Source organism: Apodemus sylvaticus, chromosome X (genome assembly GCF_947179515.1).
Source record: "Apodemus sylvaticus chromosome X, mApoSyl1.1, whole genome shotgun sequence".
Classification (NCBI taxonomy): domain Eukaryota; kingdom Metazoa; phylum Chordata; class Mammalia; order Rodentia; family Muridae; genus Apodemus; species Apodemus sylvaticus.
This window is the reverse complement of record NC_067495.1, coordinates 120187316-120205889: the sequence shown is the minus strand read 5'-3', so window position 1 is coordinate 120205889 and position 18574 is coordinate 120187316. Positions and strand designations below refer to the sequence as shown.

The 18574-nt window shown below is 40.8% G+C and overlaps 1 pseudogene; it reads left to right on the top strand.

Annotated features, from left to right (window-relative positions):
- The first annotated feature begins 4731 nt into the window (after nt 1-4731).
- LOC127674665 (zinc finger protein ZPR1-like) overlaps nt 4732-18574 on the top strand; it is a 46007-nt pseudogene continuing 32164 nt past the window's right edge.

The following is an 18574-nucleotide window of genomic DNA, read 5'->3' as shown; positions in this document are numbered from 1 at the left end:
GAAAGCCAGGAACCAATGGGGATGGCATTAGCTGAAATAACCAGCAAAGTGGAGTGAGAAGCTGTCGAGACCATATGCAGAGTTAAGGCACAGTCCCTGATTGAGGGATGGAACCACCCACCCTTCTAAAAAATATTAACAAAGAATTGTTCCTGTCTAAAGGAAATACAGGGACAAAGAGTAGAGCAGAACCTGACGGAAAGATCATCCAGAGACTGCCCCATCTGGGGATCGATCCCATATATGGTTACCAAACCCAGACACTATTGTAGATGCCAAGAAGTGCTTGCTGACAGGAGCCTGATATAGCTGCATCCTGAGAGACTCTGCCAGAGCCTGACAAATTCAGAGGGTGGTGCTGGTAACCAACAACTGCACTGAGCACAAGGTCCCGAGTGGAGGAGCTAGAGAAAGGAATAAAGGAGGTGAAGGGTCCTTCAAAACAACAATATGAACCAAGCAGACCCCCCAGAGCTCCCAGGGACTAAACAACCAACCACCATAGAGTACACATGGAGGGACCCATGGCTCCAGCTGCATATGTAGCAGAGGATGGATTTGTGGGACATAAATAGGAGGAAGAGGCCCTTGGTCTTGTGTAGGGGAATGCTAGGGTGGTGAGGCAGGAGTGCATGGAAAGGTGTGGAGCACCCTCATAGAACATGGAAGCAGGGGGAGGGGGGATGGGATTGGGGGTTTGTGGAAGGGAAACAGGGAATGGGGATAACATTTGAAATATAAATTAAGAAAATTACCAATACAAATGAAAAACAAAAAATATATTTACTAGTATTAATTATTTGTGAGAGAGGATACAAGAGGAGAGATGAGAGATGAGAGGGACGTCAATTATTCAGTTTTATTTTCCATTATAGGTTATGGTGATCAGGCTTAGGCTTCCAGACTTGTTTTTTTTTTTTTTTTTTTTTTTTTTTTTTAACTTTTGGACTTTTATTCGATATATTTTATTTACATATCAAATGATTTCCCCTTTTCTGGCTCCCACTCCCCGAAAGTCCCATAAGCCCTGTTCCCTCCCCCTGTTCTCCCACCCACCCCTTCCCACTTCCCTGTTCTGGTTTTTCCCTATACTGCTACACTGAGTCTTTCCAGAACCAGGCCACTCCTCCGTTCTTCTTGTACATCATTTGATGTATGGATTATGTTTTGGGTATTCCAGTTTTCCAGGCTAATATCTACTTATTAGTGAGTGCATACCAAGACTGATCTTTTGAGACTGGGTTACCTCACTTAGTATGATGTTCTCCAGCTCCATCAATTTGCCTAAGAATTTCATGAATTCATTGTTTCTAATGGCTGAATAGTACTCCATTGTGTGTATATATACCACATTTTTTTGCACCCATTTTTCTGTTGAGGGATACCTGGGTTCTTTAGCTTCTGGCTATTATAAATAGGGCTGCTATGAACATAGTGGAGCATGTATCCTTATTAAATGCTGGGGAATCCTCTGGTATATGCCCAGGAGTGGTATAGAAGGATCTTCCGGAAGTGAGGTGCCCAGTTTTCTGAGGAACCGCCAGACTGATTTCCAGAGTGGTTGTACCAATTTGCAACCCCACCAGCAGTGGAGGAGTGTTCCTCTTTCTCCACATCCTCACCAATATCTGCTGTCTCCTGAATTTTTAATCTTGGCCCTTCTGACTGGTATAAGGTGAAATCTCAGGTTTGTTTTGATTTGCATTTCCCTAATGACTAATGAAGTTGAGCATTTTTTAAGATGCTTCTTCGCCATCCGAAGTTCTTCAGGTGAAAATTCTTTGTTTAACTCTGTACCCCATTTTTAATGGGGTTATTTGGTTTTCTGGGGTCTAACTTCGTGAGTTCTTTGTATATATTGGATATTAGCCCTCTATCTGATGTAGGGTTGGTGAAGATCTTTTCTCAATTTGTTGGTTGCCGATTTGTCCTTTTGATGGTGTCCTTTGCCTTACAGAAACTTTTTAATTTTATGAGGTCCCATTTGTCAATTCTTGATCTTACAGCATATGCTATTGGTGATCTGTTCAGAACCTCTCCCCCTGTACCGATGTCCTCAAGGGTCTTCCCGACTTACTTTTCTATTAGCTTCAGAGTGTCTGGCTTTATGTGGAGGTCCTTGATCCATTTGGAGTTGAGCTTAGTACAAGGAGACAAGGATAGATCAATTTGCACTCTTCTGCATGCTGACCTCCAGTTGACCCAGCACCATTTGTTGAAAAGGCTATCTTTTTTCCATTGGATGTTTTCAGTCCCTTTGTCGAGTGGCCATAGGTGTGTGGGTTCATTTCTGGATCTTCAATCCTGTTTCATTGATCTGTCTGCCTGTCACTATACCAATACCATGCAGTTTTTTAACACTATTGCTCTATAGTATTGCTTGAGGTCGGGGATACAGATTCCCCCAGAATTTCTTTTGTTGTTGAGAATAGTTTTATCTATCCTGGGTTTTTTTGTTATTCCAGATGAATTTGAGAATTGCTCTTTCTAACTCTATGAAGAATTGAGTTGGGATTTTGATGGGTAGGGAAATGGGCCAATAGAAAATGGAAATCAAATGGCAGACCGAGTAGCAAAGGATGCAGCACAAGGGCCACAAATTTTAACCCTTAAAGCCCCACCACAGTCAGCCGAGTGATTTTAGAAAAATGGACTCTCACAAGAGAAGAGTGGCTAGAATACTTGACTAACATACATCGCCTCACCCACTTGGGAGAAAAAAAGATCATAAAACTGGTCGGTAAGTCCCCTTATCATATCCCACAGCTACACAAGATAGTAGAAGAATTGGTCAAAAATTGCCAAGCTTGCACACTCACTAACACAGTGCCGAACAGAACCAGTAGCGGAAAACGTTTAAGAGGGGACAGACCGGGAACCTATTGGGAAATTGATTTTACTGAGTTAAAGCTGGCAAAGTATGGAAATAAATACCTTCTAGTTTTTATAGACCCTTTTTCAGGGTGGGCAGAGGCTTTTCCCACCAAAAGAGAGATGGCTAATGTGGTAGCCAAGAAGATACTTGAAGAAATTTTTCCTCGGTTTGGGATACCTAAGGTAATTGGGTCAGACAAAGGACCTTCCTTTGTCGCCCAGGTAAGTCCGGGATTGGCCGGACAACTGGAGATTGATTGGAAATTACATTGTGCCTATAGACCCTAGAGTTCAGGACAGGTAGAAAGAATGAATAGAACACTAAAAGAGACCTTAACTAAATTGACCTTGGAGGCAGCCACTTTGGAAATCAGTCTGGCGGTTCCTCAGAAAACTGGGAATGTCACTTCCTGAGGACCTTGTTATACTACTCCTGGGCATATATACAGAGGATTCTTCAGCATGCAATAAGGACACATGCTCCACTATGTTCATTGCAGCCCTATTTGGAGTAGCCAGAAGCTGGAAATAACCTAGGTGTCCTTCAGCGGAGGAATGGATACAAAAAATGTGGTATATCTACACAATGGAGTACTATTCAGCCATTAGAAACAATGAATTCATGAAATTCTTAGACAAATGGATGGAGCTGGAGAACATCATACTAAGTGAGGTAACCCAGTCTCAAAAGATTAATCATGGTATGCACTCACTGATAAGTGGATATTAGCCTAGAAACTTTGAATACCCAGGACATAATCCACAAATTAAATGATGTCTAAAAAGAATGGAGGAGTGGCCCCTGGTTCTGGAAAGACTCAGTGCAAGAGTATAGGGGAATTCCAGAACGGGGAAATGGGAAGGGGTGGATGGAAGAACAGGGGGACAGAAAAGGGCCTATGGGACTTGCGGGGAGTGGGGACCCAGATGATGTCTAAAAAGAATGGAGGAGTGGCCCCTGGTTCTGGAAAGACTCAGTGCAAGAGTATAGGGGAATTCCAGAACGGGGAAATGGGAAGGGGTGGATGGAAGAACAGGGGGACGGAAAAGGGCCTATGGGACTTGCGGGGAGTGGGGACCCAGAAAAGGGTAAATCATTTGAAATGTAAATATATATCAATAAAAAATAAAATAAAAAAATAAAAAAAATAAAATAAAATAAAATAAAATAAAATAAAATAAAAAAATTGACCTGGGAGACCAGCGGGAATGATTGGATAGCCCTTCTCCCCTATGCCCTGTTCCGGGTTCGAAATACCCCCGGAGCTTCAGGTTTAACACCTTTTGAATTAATGTTTGGGGCGCCCCTGCCCATACACATAACCACAGAGGATAGAGTACATTCTGACGTACCCCCCTCCCTCATCCCCTCGTCTTGCCTTCTAGCCCGTTTAAAGGCTCTAGAGATCTTCGGAAAAGAGATCTGGGAACAATTGAAAGAGACCTACAGTGCGGACGACCTGCAGGTGCCACACCGCTTTGAAGTGGGAAATGCAGTCTTGGTGAGAAGACAACGGATGGGGAGCCTCGAACCTCGGTGGAAAGGACCCTACCTAGTACTGCTGACCACACCGACTGCCGTAAAGGTAGAAGGAATCCCCACCTGGGTCCACGCCTCACATGTTAAGAAGGCTCCCCCTGGACCTGATCGAGATGAGTGGGCTCTGGAAAAGACTAATAATCCTCTTATGCTACGTCTACCCCACTTGCACCCCACTGAAGACTGATAATCCCCACGCTCCCCTATCTTTGGTTTGGCAGATATCAGACATTAGCACGGGGTGAATTATAGGTAGAGCTCAAACTGTTGCACCTCCAGACACTTGGTGGCCGGATCTCGGATCCTGTTTTCGCTCCATGAATCCCATCACCAAGAGTATTCCCCCTAACATTGTTCGGAGCAAGGGGTTTTATGCCTGCCCCAGGACCACTGATTCTGGGGGCTGTGGAGGGCCAGATGAATTCTTTTGCAGGCGTTGGAGATGTATAAGTTTGAATGATGGATATTGGAAATGGTCTACCCACTTGGCTGATCTTATAACCTTTTCCTTTGTGAATTCAGGACCGGGGTGACATGTCACTTTTCCCTTATATGCAGACAAACCCTGTTCTCCTAAGGACCTGGACTATATAAAAATCCGGTTCACTGACACAGGGAAACGCAACTCCTTACCTATGTGGCTAAATGGGTTGTCCTGGGTACTGGTTTACTATAACCATGGGAATAATCCTGGATCCCTGATATCGATCAGACTCAAAATAGAGAGTTCAGCTCCAGTACCTGTGGGACCTAACAAGATTCTTCCAGAACAAGGCCCCCCGGCCAAACCCAAACCCCCAGCCCCTGTGACTGCCCCATCTATTCAAAAGACAGTAGAACCTCTTAGCACCATCAGCCTCCGCGGGCCCTCAACCGTGATCCCCACATACCCATCAACAGGGCAGAGACCGTTTAACCTAGTCAGAGGACCTTTTTATACTGCGAACAGCACTGACCCAGATGCAACTGCCGAATGCTGGTTATGCTTGTCGTCAGGATCCCCCTACTATGAAGATATTGCCTTTAATGGGGATGTCAATGAAACTACTGATCATACTTCCTTCTCATGGGGGACAGGAAAGAAGTTGACCCTGACTGAGGTAACAACATCAGGAGGGGGTACAGGACATTGCCTCGGGAATCCCCCTCCCTCCCACTGACATTTATGTGGCAGGACTCACTCTATGAGTATGGCAAAAATTGGGTCCTATCTTGTACCCTCCCCGGCTGGATGGTGGGCCTGTAATACAGGACTCACCCCTTGTGTGTCAACTAGTGTTTTTAACCCTAGTTAAATTTTTGTGTTATGGTTCAACTTTTACCTCAAATGTATTATCACCCTGCTTCCTTTTTAGATGAATATGTCAACGGAAGAATGAAGAGGGAGCCCATTTCTGTAACTCTAGCAATGATGATTGGGGCCGGTATTGCAGCAGGAGAAGGAACGGGTGTGACGGCCCTAATAGAAGGAAGACAAGGGGCTCATTCCTTTCATTCTCTTAAGCAAGCTGTAACTGAAGATCTAGAAATGCTTCAAAAGTCTGTTGATGCATTAGAGAAATCCTTGACCTCCTTATCTGAGGTAGTATTACAGAATAGAAGAGGATTAGACTTGTTATTCTTAAAGGAAGGGGGATTGTGTGCAGCCTTAAAAGAAGAGTATTGTTTTTACGCAGACCACACAGGAGTGGTCCGAGATTCCATGCAGAAATTAAAAGAAAGGCTTGAAAAGAGAAAGCAAGAATGAGTAGAGCAACTGGGATGGTTCAAATTCTGGTATTCCAAATCCCCATGGATGACCACCTTGCTCTCCACCCTCGCAGGACCTGTACTTATCATATGCTTGGTTTTGGTCTTTGGCCCATGTCTAATAAATAAGGGCATAGCTTTTGTTAAAAGTAGAGTAAATGCTGTACAACTCATGGTTTTGCAACGACAATATCATCCTTTGCCCAGGGAAGTAGAAGAATATGCTTACCACTTTCTAGAAAGAAATACTGAGCTTTAAAAACTTTAAGATTAAAATTATAAACAAAGAGAAGAGGGGAATGATGTAGCTTAAAAATAAAATTAAGTCAGAACTCTACAGAATCCATGGCCCAGGGACAAAGGCAGGCCAGGGACAGGCCCGGGCAAGCCTAGACAAGCCAAGGCAGGCTGGGCCCACCCAGGCAGGTTGGGCCTACACTCAAGGCCATTAGGACATTCCAGGAACTGACTGGTCATAAAGATAAGGAAGTTGCCTAAACAACCTCTGCTGAGTCAGGGACCATCTGGACTCCTTCCCCCAACCCTTTTGCTAACAATAGATAAGTTTCCTGCTTTCCCCCAATGCTGATGTGCTGGTCTGCACATACTACCTGCTGATGTAATTGTGTATGAATTAACCAATCATGTAAAAGCGCGAAACCCCCTCGCCTTTCCTATAAAAACCCCTAGCTTCTGAGCTTCTGGGTCGGCTCCTCTGTCTTTTGCATAAGACACGTGTCAACCCAGAGCTCCGCCATTAAACTACCTCATGTTTTTACATCAAATCGGTCTCTAGTGTTTCCTTGGGTGTGCATCGACCTGAGACTCGAGTGGGGTCTCCCGTTCGGGGGTCCTGCAATTGCATAGTGTTCCTTCTGTTTCTATTTTGTGGAATAGTTTGAAGAGTATTGGTGTTAGGTCTTCTTTGAAGGTCTGATAGAATTCTGCACTGAAACCATCTGGTCCTGTGCTGTTTTTGGTTGGAAGACTTTCTATGACTCCTTCTATTTCTTTAGGCATTATGGGACTGTTTAGATGATCTATTTGGTCCTGATTTAATTTTGGTATTTGGTATCTGTCTAGGAAATTGTCCATTTCCTCCAGATTCTCCAGTTGTGTTGAGTATAGGCTTTTGAAGTAGCATCTGATGATTTTTTGGATTTCCTCAGTTTCTGTTGTTATATCCCCCTTTTCATTTCTAATTTTGTTAATTTGGATACTTTCTTTGTGCCCTTTGGTCAGTCTGGCTAAGGGTTTATCTATCTTGTTTATTTTCTCAAAGAACCAGCTCCTGGATTCTTTGATTCTTTGTATGGTTCTCTTTGTTTGACTTGATTGATTTCAGCCCTGAGTTTGATGATTTCCTGTCTTCTACTCCTCCTTGGGGAATTGGCTTCTTTTTGTTCCAGGACTTTCAGGTGTGTCGTTAAGGTGCTAGTGTATGCACTCTCCATTTTCTTTTTGGAGGCACCCAGGGCTGAGTTTTCCTCTTAGCACTGCTTTCATTGTGTCCGAAAGATTTGGGTATGCTGTGCCTTCATTTTCATTAAATTCTAAAAAACCTCTGATTTCTTTATTTCTTCTTTGGTCAAGGTGTCATTGAGTAGATTATTGGTCAGTTTCCATGTGTATGTGGGTTTTCTGTTGTTTTTGTTGCTATTGAAGACCACTCTTACTCCATAGTGATCTGATAGGAGGCATGGGATTAGTTCGATCTTCTTATATTTGTTCAGGCCTGTCTTGTGACCATTTATATGGTCGATTTTGTAGAAGGTACCATGAGGTGCTGAAAAAAAGGTATATTCTTTTGCTTTAGGGTTCTATAAATATCAGTCAAATCCAATTGGTCCAAAGCTTCAATTAGTTTTACTGTGTCCCTGTTTAGTTTCTGTTTTCCTGATGGGTCCATTGAGGAGAGTGGATTGTTGAAGTCACCCACAATTATTGTGTTAGGTGCAATGTGTGCTTTGAGCTTTAGTGAAGTTTCTTTTACAAATGAGGGTGTGTTTGCATTTGGTGCATAGATGTTCAGAATTGAAAGTTCTTCTTGGTGGATTTTTCCTTTGACCAGCAAGAAGTGTCCTTCTGTGTCTCTTTTGATGACTTTAGGTTGAAAGTCAATTTTATCTGATATTAGAATGGCTACTCCGGCTCGTTTCCTGAGACCATTGGCTTGTAAAATTGTCTTCCAGCCTTTTACTCTAAGGTAGTTTTTGTCTTTGACACTGAGGTATGTCTCATGTATGGAGCAAAATGTAGGGTCCTGTTTCTTTATCCAGTCTGTTAGTCTATGTCTTTTTATTGGGGAATTGAGTCCATTGATGTTAAGAGATATTAAGGAATAGTGATTATTACTTCCTGTCATTTTTGATGTTATTTTTATATTTGAGTGGTTATCATCTTTTGGGTTTGATGAAAGAAAGTAACGATCTTGCTTTTTCCAGGGTGTAGTTTCTCTTCTTGTATTGGAGTTTTCCTCCTATTATTCTTTGCAGAGCTGGGTTTGTGGAAAGATATTGTGTAAATTTGGTTTTGTCATGGAATATCTTGGTTTCTCCATCTATGGTGAATGAGAGTTTTGCTGGGTATAGTAGTCTTGGCTGACATTTGTGCTCTCTTAGACTCTGCATGAGATCTGCCCAGGATCTTCTAGCTTTCATGGTCTCAGGTGAGAAGTCTGGTGTGATTCTGATAGGTCTTTCTTTATATGTTACTTGGCCTTTTTCCCTTACTGCCTTTAATATTCTTTCTTTGTTTAGTGCATTTGGGGTTTTGATTATTATGTGATGAGAGGTATTTCTGCTCAGGTCCAGTCTGTTTGGAGTTCTCTAGGCCTCTTTTATATTCATAGGCATCTCTCTCATTAAGTTGGGAAAGTTTTCTTCCATAATTTTATTGAAAATATTTGCTGGCCCTTTAAGTTGTAAATCTTCACTCTCATCTATACCTATAATCCTTAGGTTTGGTCTTCTCATTGTTTGGAAATATCTGGATTTCCTGGATGTTCTGGGATACAAGCTTTTTGCATTTTGCATTTTCTTTGACTGTTGAGTCAATGGTTTCTATGGTATCTTCGGGCATCTGAGATTCTTTCTTCCATCTCTTGTATTCTGTTGTTGATATTTGTATCTATGGCCCCTGATTTCTTCTCACGGTTTTCTATCTCCAAAGTTGTCTCCCTTTGTGATTTGTTAGTTCTTTCTACTTCTGTTTTTAGATCCAGGATGGTTTTTCTCAGTTCCATCATTTGTTTGTTTTCCTTTAATTCTTTAAGAGATTTTTGTGTTTCCTCTTTCATGACTTCTGCCTGTTGACTCAAGTTCTCCTGTGTTTCTTTAAGTTTTCTTTCTTTCTTTCTTTCTTTCTTTCTTTCTTTCTTTCTTTCTTTCTTTCTTTCTTTCTTTCTTTCTTTCCTTCTTTCTTTCTTTCTTTCTGTGTTTCTTCTTTATTGGCTTCTCTCTCTTGAACCTTATTCTCCTGAATTTCTTTAAGTGACGTTTGTGTTTCCATTATATGGGTTTCTAGCTTATTCATGTTCCCCTGTATTTCTTTAAGAGATTCATTTATGTCCTTTTTGTGTTCTTCTAGCAACATCATGACCAGTGATTTTAAATCCAAATCTTGTTTTTCTGGTGTGTTGGCATAACCAGGACTTGCTGATGTTGGAGAGTTTGGTTCAGACGCTGCCATATTGCCTAGATTTCTGTTAGTAGTGTTCCTGCATATGCCCTTTGCCATCTTGTTCTCTGGCATTAGCTGGTCTTGTCTCTGGCTGGTGTTTGAACCTCCTGTGAGGCTCTAAGGCTATTTCTGCAACACTGGATGGCTGGGTTTCCCCTGTAGCAGATTGCTGATGTGTTGTCCTCCTCTTGGGTGCCCTTGCAGCTCTAGTGTGCCTTGCCCCAGATTGTATCTGTGAACCAGATGATGCCTGTTTGCACCTTCAGGGAGTGCTGATGGTGTATGCTGCGGGACCTATTACGAGTTATGATCATTCTGCTGAGCAGCCGATCTCCCAACTGGGTTTGTGCACACAAGGCTAGCCTAGCTGCTCAGGCTCTGAGTCTAGGCAAAAGCCTGGCAGGCCAATGTCTGAGGAAAGTTCCCCTTGGGCTATGAGTGTTAGGTGGCCAGGATGGCAGCGTGTGAGCACTCCCTAAAAGTGTCAGGTGAGTCTGCTTGGCTAACAACCTCCTGGCCTGGTTGGCACACAGATGGCCCACCGAGCAGCCCAGGTCTTGTGGGCAGTCCAGGACCTGTCGGGCCTAGACCCCCACTATGTTAGCCTTGGGCTATGACTCATAGCTGACTTTGCCTGCTAGAACTCTCTGGTGCCTAGTAGCTAAAATGGCGGTGTGCGCACTGGGTTGGGCAAACAACCTCCTGGCCGGGTTGGCACACGGATGCCCCCCCCCTCCAACAGCCCAGGGCCTGAGTGCAGGCCAACACCTGTTGGGCTTAGACCCCTGTGATGTTGGCCTTGGGTTATGTTTTCATACCTCAGGCTTTCTGATCTCTCTGGGGTCGGAGAACCAAGATGAAGGGGGGGGGGGGCTCTCGTAACTGACTGCTGGGAGGCAGAGTTCTGATGTGGCTTCTGTGCGGTGAAAAGCGCTGTAAATCTGCCACAGCTTGCAGTCTGGCTGTCCAGAGATGGTCAGTGTTAGTGGGCACAGGGCCTGCCTGGACCCTGTCACCTTGGTTCCACTGCTGATGGCCCTTCCGCTGGACCAGCTGCTGCTGCTGTTGCTGCTGCCGCCGCTGCCCCTCCATATGTTGCTTCCAGAATTCTGTATAAGCTCTTTTACTTGTGAGCCCATGTTTAATTTTATATAATTTTTGAAATTATCATATATGAAATATATGCATTTATGTCATTCTCCCTTCCTTATCCTCCTTTCAGTTCCTTCTGTATCCCTCCTATTTATTCTCAAACACCCTTTTAACCTTGTTACATAGAGATCTGTGTGTATTAGTTATAAATGCTACTGATGAGAAAAATGTGTATTTTTCATATGTGCGTAGGGCTGATTTTTTTTGGCAATTGATTAATCTATCAGGAACCTTGTCCCCAGAAAATACCAATTCTCTCATCTCAGTAGTCACTGATTGCCTGTAGTTTTTCATCAATGGATGAGGCCTTCTGTGGGTCCCCTGTTGATACTGGAATGTCAGTTGGTGTTGTCAGTATATACGTCTTGTTTAGATGACAACTATTAAACTTTATACTGGTTAGTGAGCAGTTTCCCATTCTCCCTTCTTCCAATCCCTGACAACTAGCTTTCTACTCTGAATTTGGGGAATTTGACTATTTCCAGTAAGTGCGATCATGCAATAATTGTCTATCTCTGGTTGATTTATGTCAATTATCTTAATGTCTCCAGTGTGTATCTAAGGTATAGTACATATCACAATTTCAATTCTTTTAATAGTTAAGTAATATTCCATCACATAGCTATGGAACTTTAAAATTACTTTTTCATAGTTGTATATCTGGTTTACCTATAGATTATGATCATTATGTGCTCTGCTATGAGTATATGAATACAAAGATCTCTCAGATCCCAATTTTAGTTCCTTTGGATAAATATTCAGAAGGGGGATTAGGAGGTTTATAATATTTTTTTCAAATAGAGTTGTTAACATTTTGTTGATAGTTTCTGTAAGTTGTTTATATACACTGGGAAGTAACTGTGTTATATAATTCATAATTTGTTTCTCCCATGTTTTAGGTTCCATTACATTATGATGTTTATTTCTTTTATGTAGTTGAGTTTGGTATTATATCTGAGACATAATTGACAAATACAGTTTACATTTGTTTTTCCACTAGGTTTCTTTCTAAAACTCTTTTTCAGATTTTGAAAAAAAAATTTAGGTCACTAATTCATTTTGAATTACATAGTGTAAGATAAGAATATACTGCTATTTTCTGTGTGGGTGACATTTAGTTTTTTTAAAGAATTTTAATGATTTTTTTAAAATTTTATGTTTACAAGTGTCTATTTATAAGTGTGTATGTGTATACGACTATATGCCTTGTGTGGCTGGTGCCCAAGGAGGTCATAAGAGAGCATTACATCCATGAAATTAGAGTTACAGACAGCTGCTATGTTGTTGTTGGAAACCAGGGTCCTCTGCATGAGCAACAAGTGCTTGTAACAACCAAGCCAACTCTCCAGCCCCAAAGACACCTATTGTTTCCACAATGCATTCTTGGCATTGTTGTCAGTAATTCACAATAGCCACAAACAATATAAAGTACCTTGGTGTGACTCTGACCAAACAAGTGAAAGATCTGTATGACAAGAACTTCAAGACTCTGAAGAAGGAAATGGAAGAAGACCTCAGAAAATGGAAAAATCTGTCATGCTCATGGGTTGGCAGGATTAATATAGTTAAAATGGCCATCTTGCCAAAAGCAATATACAAATTCAATGCAATGCCCATCAAAATCCCAACTCAGTTCTTAATAGAGTTAGAAAGAGCAATTCTCAAATTCATCTGGAATAACAAAAAACCCAGGATAGCAAAAACTATTCTCAACAACAAAAGAAATTCTGGGGGAATCTGTATCCTGTACCTCAAACATTACTACAGAGCAATAGTGTTATAAACTGCATGATATTGGTACAGTGACAGGCAGGCAGATCAATGGAACAGGATTGAAGATCCAGAAATGAACCCACATAACTATGGCCACTTGATTTTCGACAAAGGAAATTAAAACATCCAATGGAAAAAAAGATAGCCTTTTCAACAAATGGTGCTGGTTCAACTGGAGGTCAGCATGCAGAAGAATGCGAATTGATCCATCCTTATCTCCTTGTACTAAGCTCAAGTCCAAGTGGATCAAGGACCTCCACATAAAGCCAGACACTCTGAAACTAATTGAAAAGAAACTGGGAAAGACCCTTGAGGACATGGGCACAGGGGAAAAGCTCCTGAACAGAAAACCAATAGCTTATGCTCTAAGATCAAGAATAGACAAATGTGACCTCATAAAATTACAAAGTTTCTGTAAGGCAAAGGACACCATCAAAAAGACAAATCAGCAACCAACAAATTGGGGAAAAATCTTTACCAACCCTACATCTGATAGAGGGTTAATATCCAATATATACAAAGAACTCAAGAAGTTGTACCCCAGAAAACCAAATAACCCTATTAAAAAATGGGATACAGAGCTAAACAAATAATTTTCACCTGAAGAACGTCGGATGGCGAAGAAGCATCTTAAAAAATGTTCAACATCATAAGTTATTAGGGAAATGCAAATCAAAACAACCCTGAGATTTCACCTGACGCCAGTCAAAATGGCTAAGATTAAAAACTCAGGAGACAGCAGGTGTTGGCGAGGATGTGGAGAAAGAGGAACACTCCTCCACTGCTGGTGGGGTTGCAAATTGGTACAACTACTCTGGAAATGAGTCTGGTGGTTCCTCAGAAAACTGGGCTTGTCACTTCTGGAGGACCCTGCTATACCACTCCTGGGCATATACCTAGAGGATTCTACAGCATGTAATAAGGATACACACTCCACTATGTTCATAGCAACCCTATTTATAATAGCCAGAAGCTGGAAAGAACCCAGGTGTCCTTCAACAGAGGAATAGATACAAAAAATGTGGTATATCTACACAATGGAGTACTATTCAGCCATTAGAAACAATGAATTCATGAAATTCTTAGACAAATGGATGGAGCTGGAGAACATCCTACTAAGTGAGGTAACCCAGTCTCAAAAGATTAATCATGGTATGCACTTACTGATAAGCAGATATTAGCCTGGAAAATTTGATTACTCAAGTCATAATCCACATATCAAATGATGTCCAAGAAGAACGGGGGAGTGGCCCCTGGTTCTGGAAAGGCTCAGTGCAGTACCAGAACAAGAAATGGGGAAGGGGGGCATGGGGGAACAGGGGGAGGGAAGAGGGCTTATGGGACTTTCGGGGAGTGGGGAGCCAGAAAATGGAAATTATTTGAAATGTAAATAAAAAATGTATCGATTAAAAAAAAAGAACTGATTTCTTTTCTCTCTTACTATTCTGTGCTAATAATCACTGCTTTCTGTGGCTAAATGCCACTGGTTTCTGGTAATAAACTCCTATTGGCAGCAGGATAGAGCCAATAGCTTAGAACATACTGTCAAAGTTATTATGAAGCCAAGTAAAACAGTTTAGTGAGAAGCTGAGAGAAGTTGGATTGAGTCAATTATCTTGGAAGATTAGATTATATACAGTCTGAAAGCTTGCAGGCCTAGGCCTAGAGATATGTAGTACAGAAAAAAAGATATTCTGAGGAGAGAGAGAGAGAGAGAGAGAGAGAGAGAGAGAGAGAGAGAGAGAGAGAGAGAGAGAGAGAGAGAGAGAAGGATGCAGAGCATAGTAACTTGGAATGATATGAACATTTCAAACCTCAAATCTCATTCACATTGACATACCTCTTCCAGCTAAGCCACACCTTCTAATCCATCCCAAAGAGGTTTACCAACAGACCAGCAAGCATTGAAACATGTTAGCCTGTGGGGACCACTTTCATTTAAACCACCACACATTCCTGTCTTCATGTCCCTCCTTCTCATTTCCTCCAACCCCACTTTCTCTCTCATGTACTCTCCCTTCCTACCCTTCTCTTTCTTTTGCAGGAACTGTGGAGGCATTCATAGATACTTTGTATTTATGAGTGCAGTACCCGTAAGATATCACTTCATAACTCTTTTCCCCATTCTTTGGATTCCACAGTATTTCTGCCCAGCATTTCAGTATTTTTGGGCCTTGTTTGAGTGTGAAATATATTTCCTGCTTGAGGTCAAACTGAGAAAAACAAACATTTTTCTCAGTGCTTTGAATAGTTATGAATCAAAACTCTGATGATTACTCAGTGCCAAATGATCAAGGTTGAGGGCAGTACTAATCTATGATCATGGACATGCATATTTAGAAGGCAGTTTAATTACATGTTCATTTGGCAAAACATTACTAGTAAAGGCCCTCCTAATGTTTGTGACCTCCCTAGCCATAGCATTTTGAGCAGTTCTACATTGCCATATATGAATCTATTTCCATGGAACAGGCCTCAAAGCCTGAAAATTATTGGTAGAAAATGATTGGTAACACCAGCATATTGATAGCCCTGTTTCAATAGTGTCAATGTCTTTTAAGGCAGTACAATATCATAGCACTTGGGGTCTAAAGGTAAATGTAATTGCTGCTAACTTTGATCCCTCAACATCTTACATTATTATTTTATACCAGCATGAATCCTAGCCAGCAGAAAAGACACTGCTAGCTCAGTTTCAGCTTGGTATTTCTGTGTCCTGTATCTAAAATATGTGGTGTGTTAGGAATAGGGTTTTACTATTTTTATCTAGTGGAGATTGAAGTAAAAACAGCTATATAACAGTTCAAGTTTATGATCCACAAATAAGAGAGAACATGAAGTTTTTACCTTTCTTGTCCTGGCTTACTTCACTTAGCATAATGTTTTCCAGTTCTATTCATTTCCCTGAAAGTTTTATCTTTACTTATTGCTGAATAGAATTCCATTGTGCAAAGGTAACACATTTTTGTTATCCTTTCATCAGTTGATTGATATCTCGGCTGACTCTACTTCCTAGCTATTGTAAATTGGGCAGTAATCTTAGCCCATATTGGATTGTCATTTTCCAAAGAAATATGAATATATCTTCTTCCTATAAGCCTCTAGGAGACTGTATCACATTTAATGTGCATTCTATGAATAATATTAAAGAATTATAATTAAATGAAAATGATTTAATGAGTCTTCCTTCTCCTTATTCCTGATCCCTGCCATATTATTATACAGTACCTTTTAGTGTTACTTTAACAACCATGTTAGTGGTGCCTTTCTGAGATGACTCAGATTTTTAGAGGATAAATGGAAATTCAAAGCACAGCAATCTTATGAAGTGCTTGGGGTAGGGTTGCAGTGGGAGAGAAACTAATTAAAGTTAATTTAATTATAGGATAAGAAAGAACATGACTTAAATACCACAATTAGGCGTAAATGTACTGAATCATTTTGACAGAGGTATGTGAATGGAACATCATTCCTTCACCATGCCTGATGAGAATGGTCATTTTCATGTAACTAAAGGACTTAAATAAATGGACCAATTTACTTCTGAGAGTAAAAAGGGGAAAAAGTGAATGTATCCTAGCACATTCATCTTTTGGTATGGGAGTCTCGGATGATTTGGCTTGACATTTGGGCCAGTGTATAATATGTAGCTACCTGAAAAACCTCTATATGCTTTAATGGAATTAAATACTCAACACATATCCTATTTGTATGTTATGAATATATCTACTGTGTTGATATCAGTGCTGCATAGAAATAAAACAATAAACATAAACAGGCCAGAGACAGTACAGAAAGAGGTAAATAATACATGAATATTGAATAAAATGTACATGCAGAGATTTGAATAGTCTCATACCAGGACAACACCGGTAACCATGGCATGAGTTGACAAAGTCCATGTGTAAGTATAAGGTATTAAATATGACACTAGGCTTTTAGAACTGAGCATCTCTGTGGGTAAGTTTCTTTTAAATCATATAAACATGGTTCTCAAACCATGGGCATCAATTTTCCCTTTGAACAGCATGATTCTTCATTATCAAAGATGTGTTCCATATTTTCATTAAGGAAGTGAGATCAAATTTTATATTCTATACTGATTAAAATGTAAAAAAACAAAACCCACAAGTATTTCTAATAGAAAAATTAACGTTAGAACAATTCTCATTAATATTTTCTTTGAGTACTGGCATTGATGAGAGTTTTATCAGTTAATCTATAGTTTGATTGAGGCTTGTTATTGCAATGTTAGAGTATGCTAATGCCAGTATATATAGCCAGTTTCCTGATTAACTTTGATTTTTACTATGCTCACATATTTCAATCCCTAGATAAATACACTGATTATTTTAAATGACAGTTAAGATTTTACGAGATATTTCACTATGATGCCAATACAGAATGATTTTCAGACATGATGTGCAGAATCCAGAACTATCAATTAGGATTTACTATGCAGCATTCTGTGACAAACATGATCCCAAGTATCAATTGCTTAACAAAGCACAGTTTACTTATTTAGAAGGAGTCTTTTGTGTGTTCCAACATTCCTCCCAAAAGGAGTTTTCTCTATATGATGACTGTAAGGTGTGGTGGCTTGATCTCTGGCCTTACTATTTTCAGGCCTCCTTCAGGATTCTATAACAGAGGAGGAGAGTTAGGAAACTTTTACATGTGTTTTTAATAATTCACATCCCAGTACGCATCACTACCCACATTTTCATTCATATAGTTCATTTTGTTTCATAATGCCTGTGGACTGTTCCAACAGGAAAGAACTAGGTATTGGTAAACTATAGTGTACCAAACATTTATATTGTCTCATACAATATCTCTCCCCAACCCATTTGACATTTGAACACTTAGGGTGAAAAGTTCATCTCATCCTATGAAATATCAAGTCTCTGCTTCTGTATATTGACATGGTCTTTAAAGCATTGCCAGTTTGCTCAGCCTAATCATTCCCCAACTGGGCTGCTTAGTCTGATCTCGGTGGGAGAGGATATGACTAAGTCTGCAGAGAAGTGATGTGCCAGGATAGGGAGATACCAAGAGGGGCCCGTCATCTGAGAGTAGAGGAGATGGGGGTACTCTGTGAGGGGAACCTGGAGAGAAGGACAACAATCAAGATGTAAATTGAAAAAATAAATTAATGGAAAGAAGTATTTCAAATTAACATTACACAATTTGTACTTGAAAGCCAGAAAAGAAATGACATAACCAGTTTCAATAAGATTTTTAAATACATAGTTTGTAAAAGAGCTCCAGCAGGACATAACTGTAGTTGGTTACTGGGTGGCTTATTCAATAGTGCATATTTTGTTGGCTTGTGTCCACAATTATTCACCTGAGCGATTTAGAATCACTTACTTTCAAAGCTTGCTGTAATTGCTGTGATGAAGACCATAACACAAGACAACTTGGTTCCTCACAGGAACAACTATGGAGACAAAGTGTGGAGCAGAGACTGAAGGAAAGACCACCCAGAGGCTGCCCTACCTGGGGATTCATCCTATAAACAGTCACCAAACCCCAAATCTACTATGGATGACAAGAAGTACATACTGAAAGGAGCCTGTTATGGGTGTCTTTTGGAGTGGCTCTCCAGAGACTTACATATACAAAAGCAAATACTAGCAGCCAACCATTGGAATGAGGGAGAGGTTCAGAATGGAGGAGTTGGAGGGCAGTCTGGAGGAGCTGGGGGCGGTTTACAGTCCAGTGAGAAGAATGACAATGTTGACCAACCAGGTGCCCCAGGACTCCCAGGGACTAAGCCATCAACCAAGGGATACACATGGT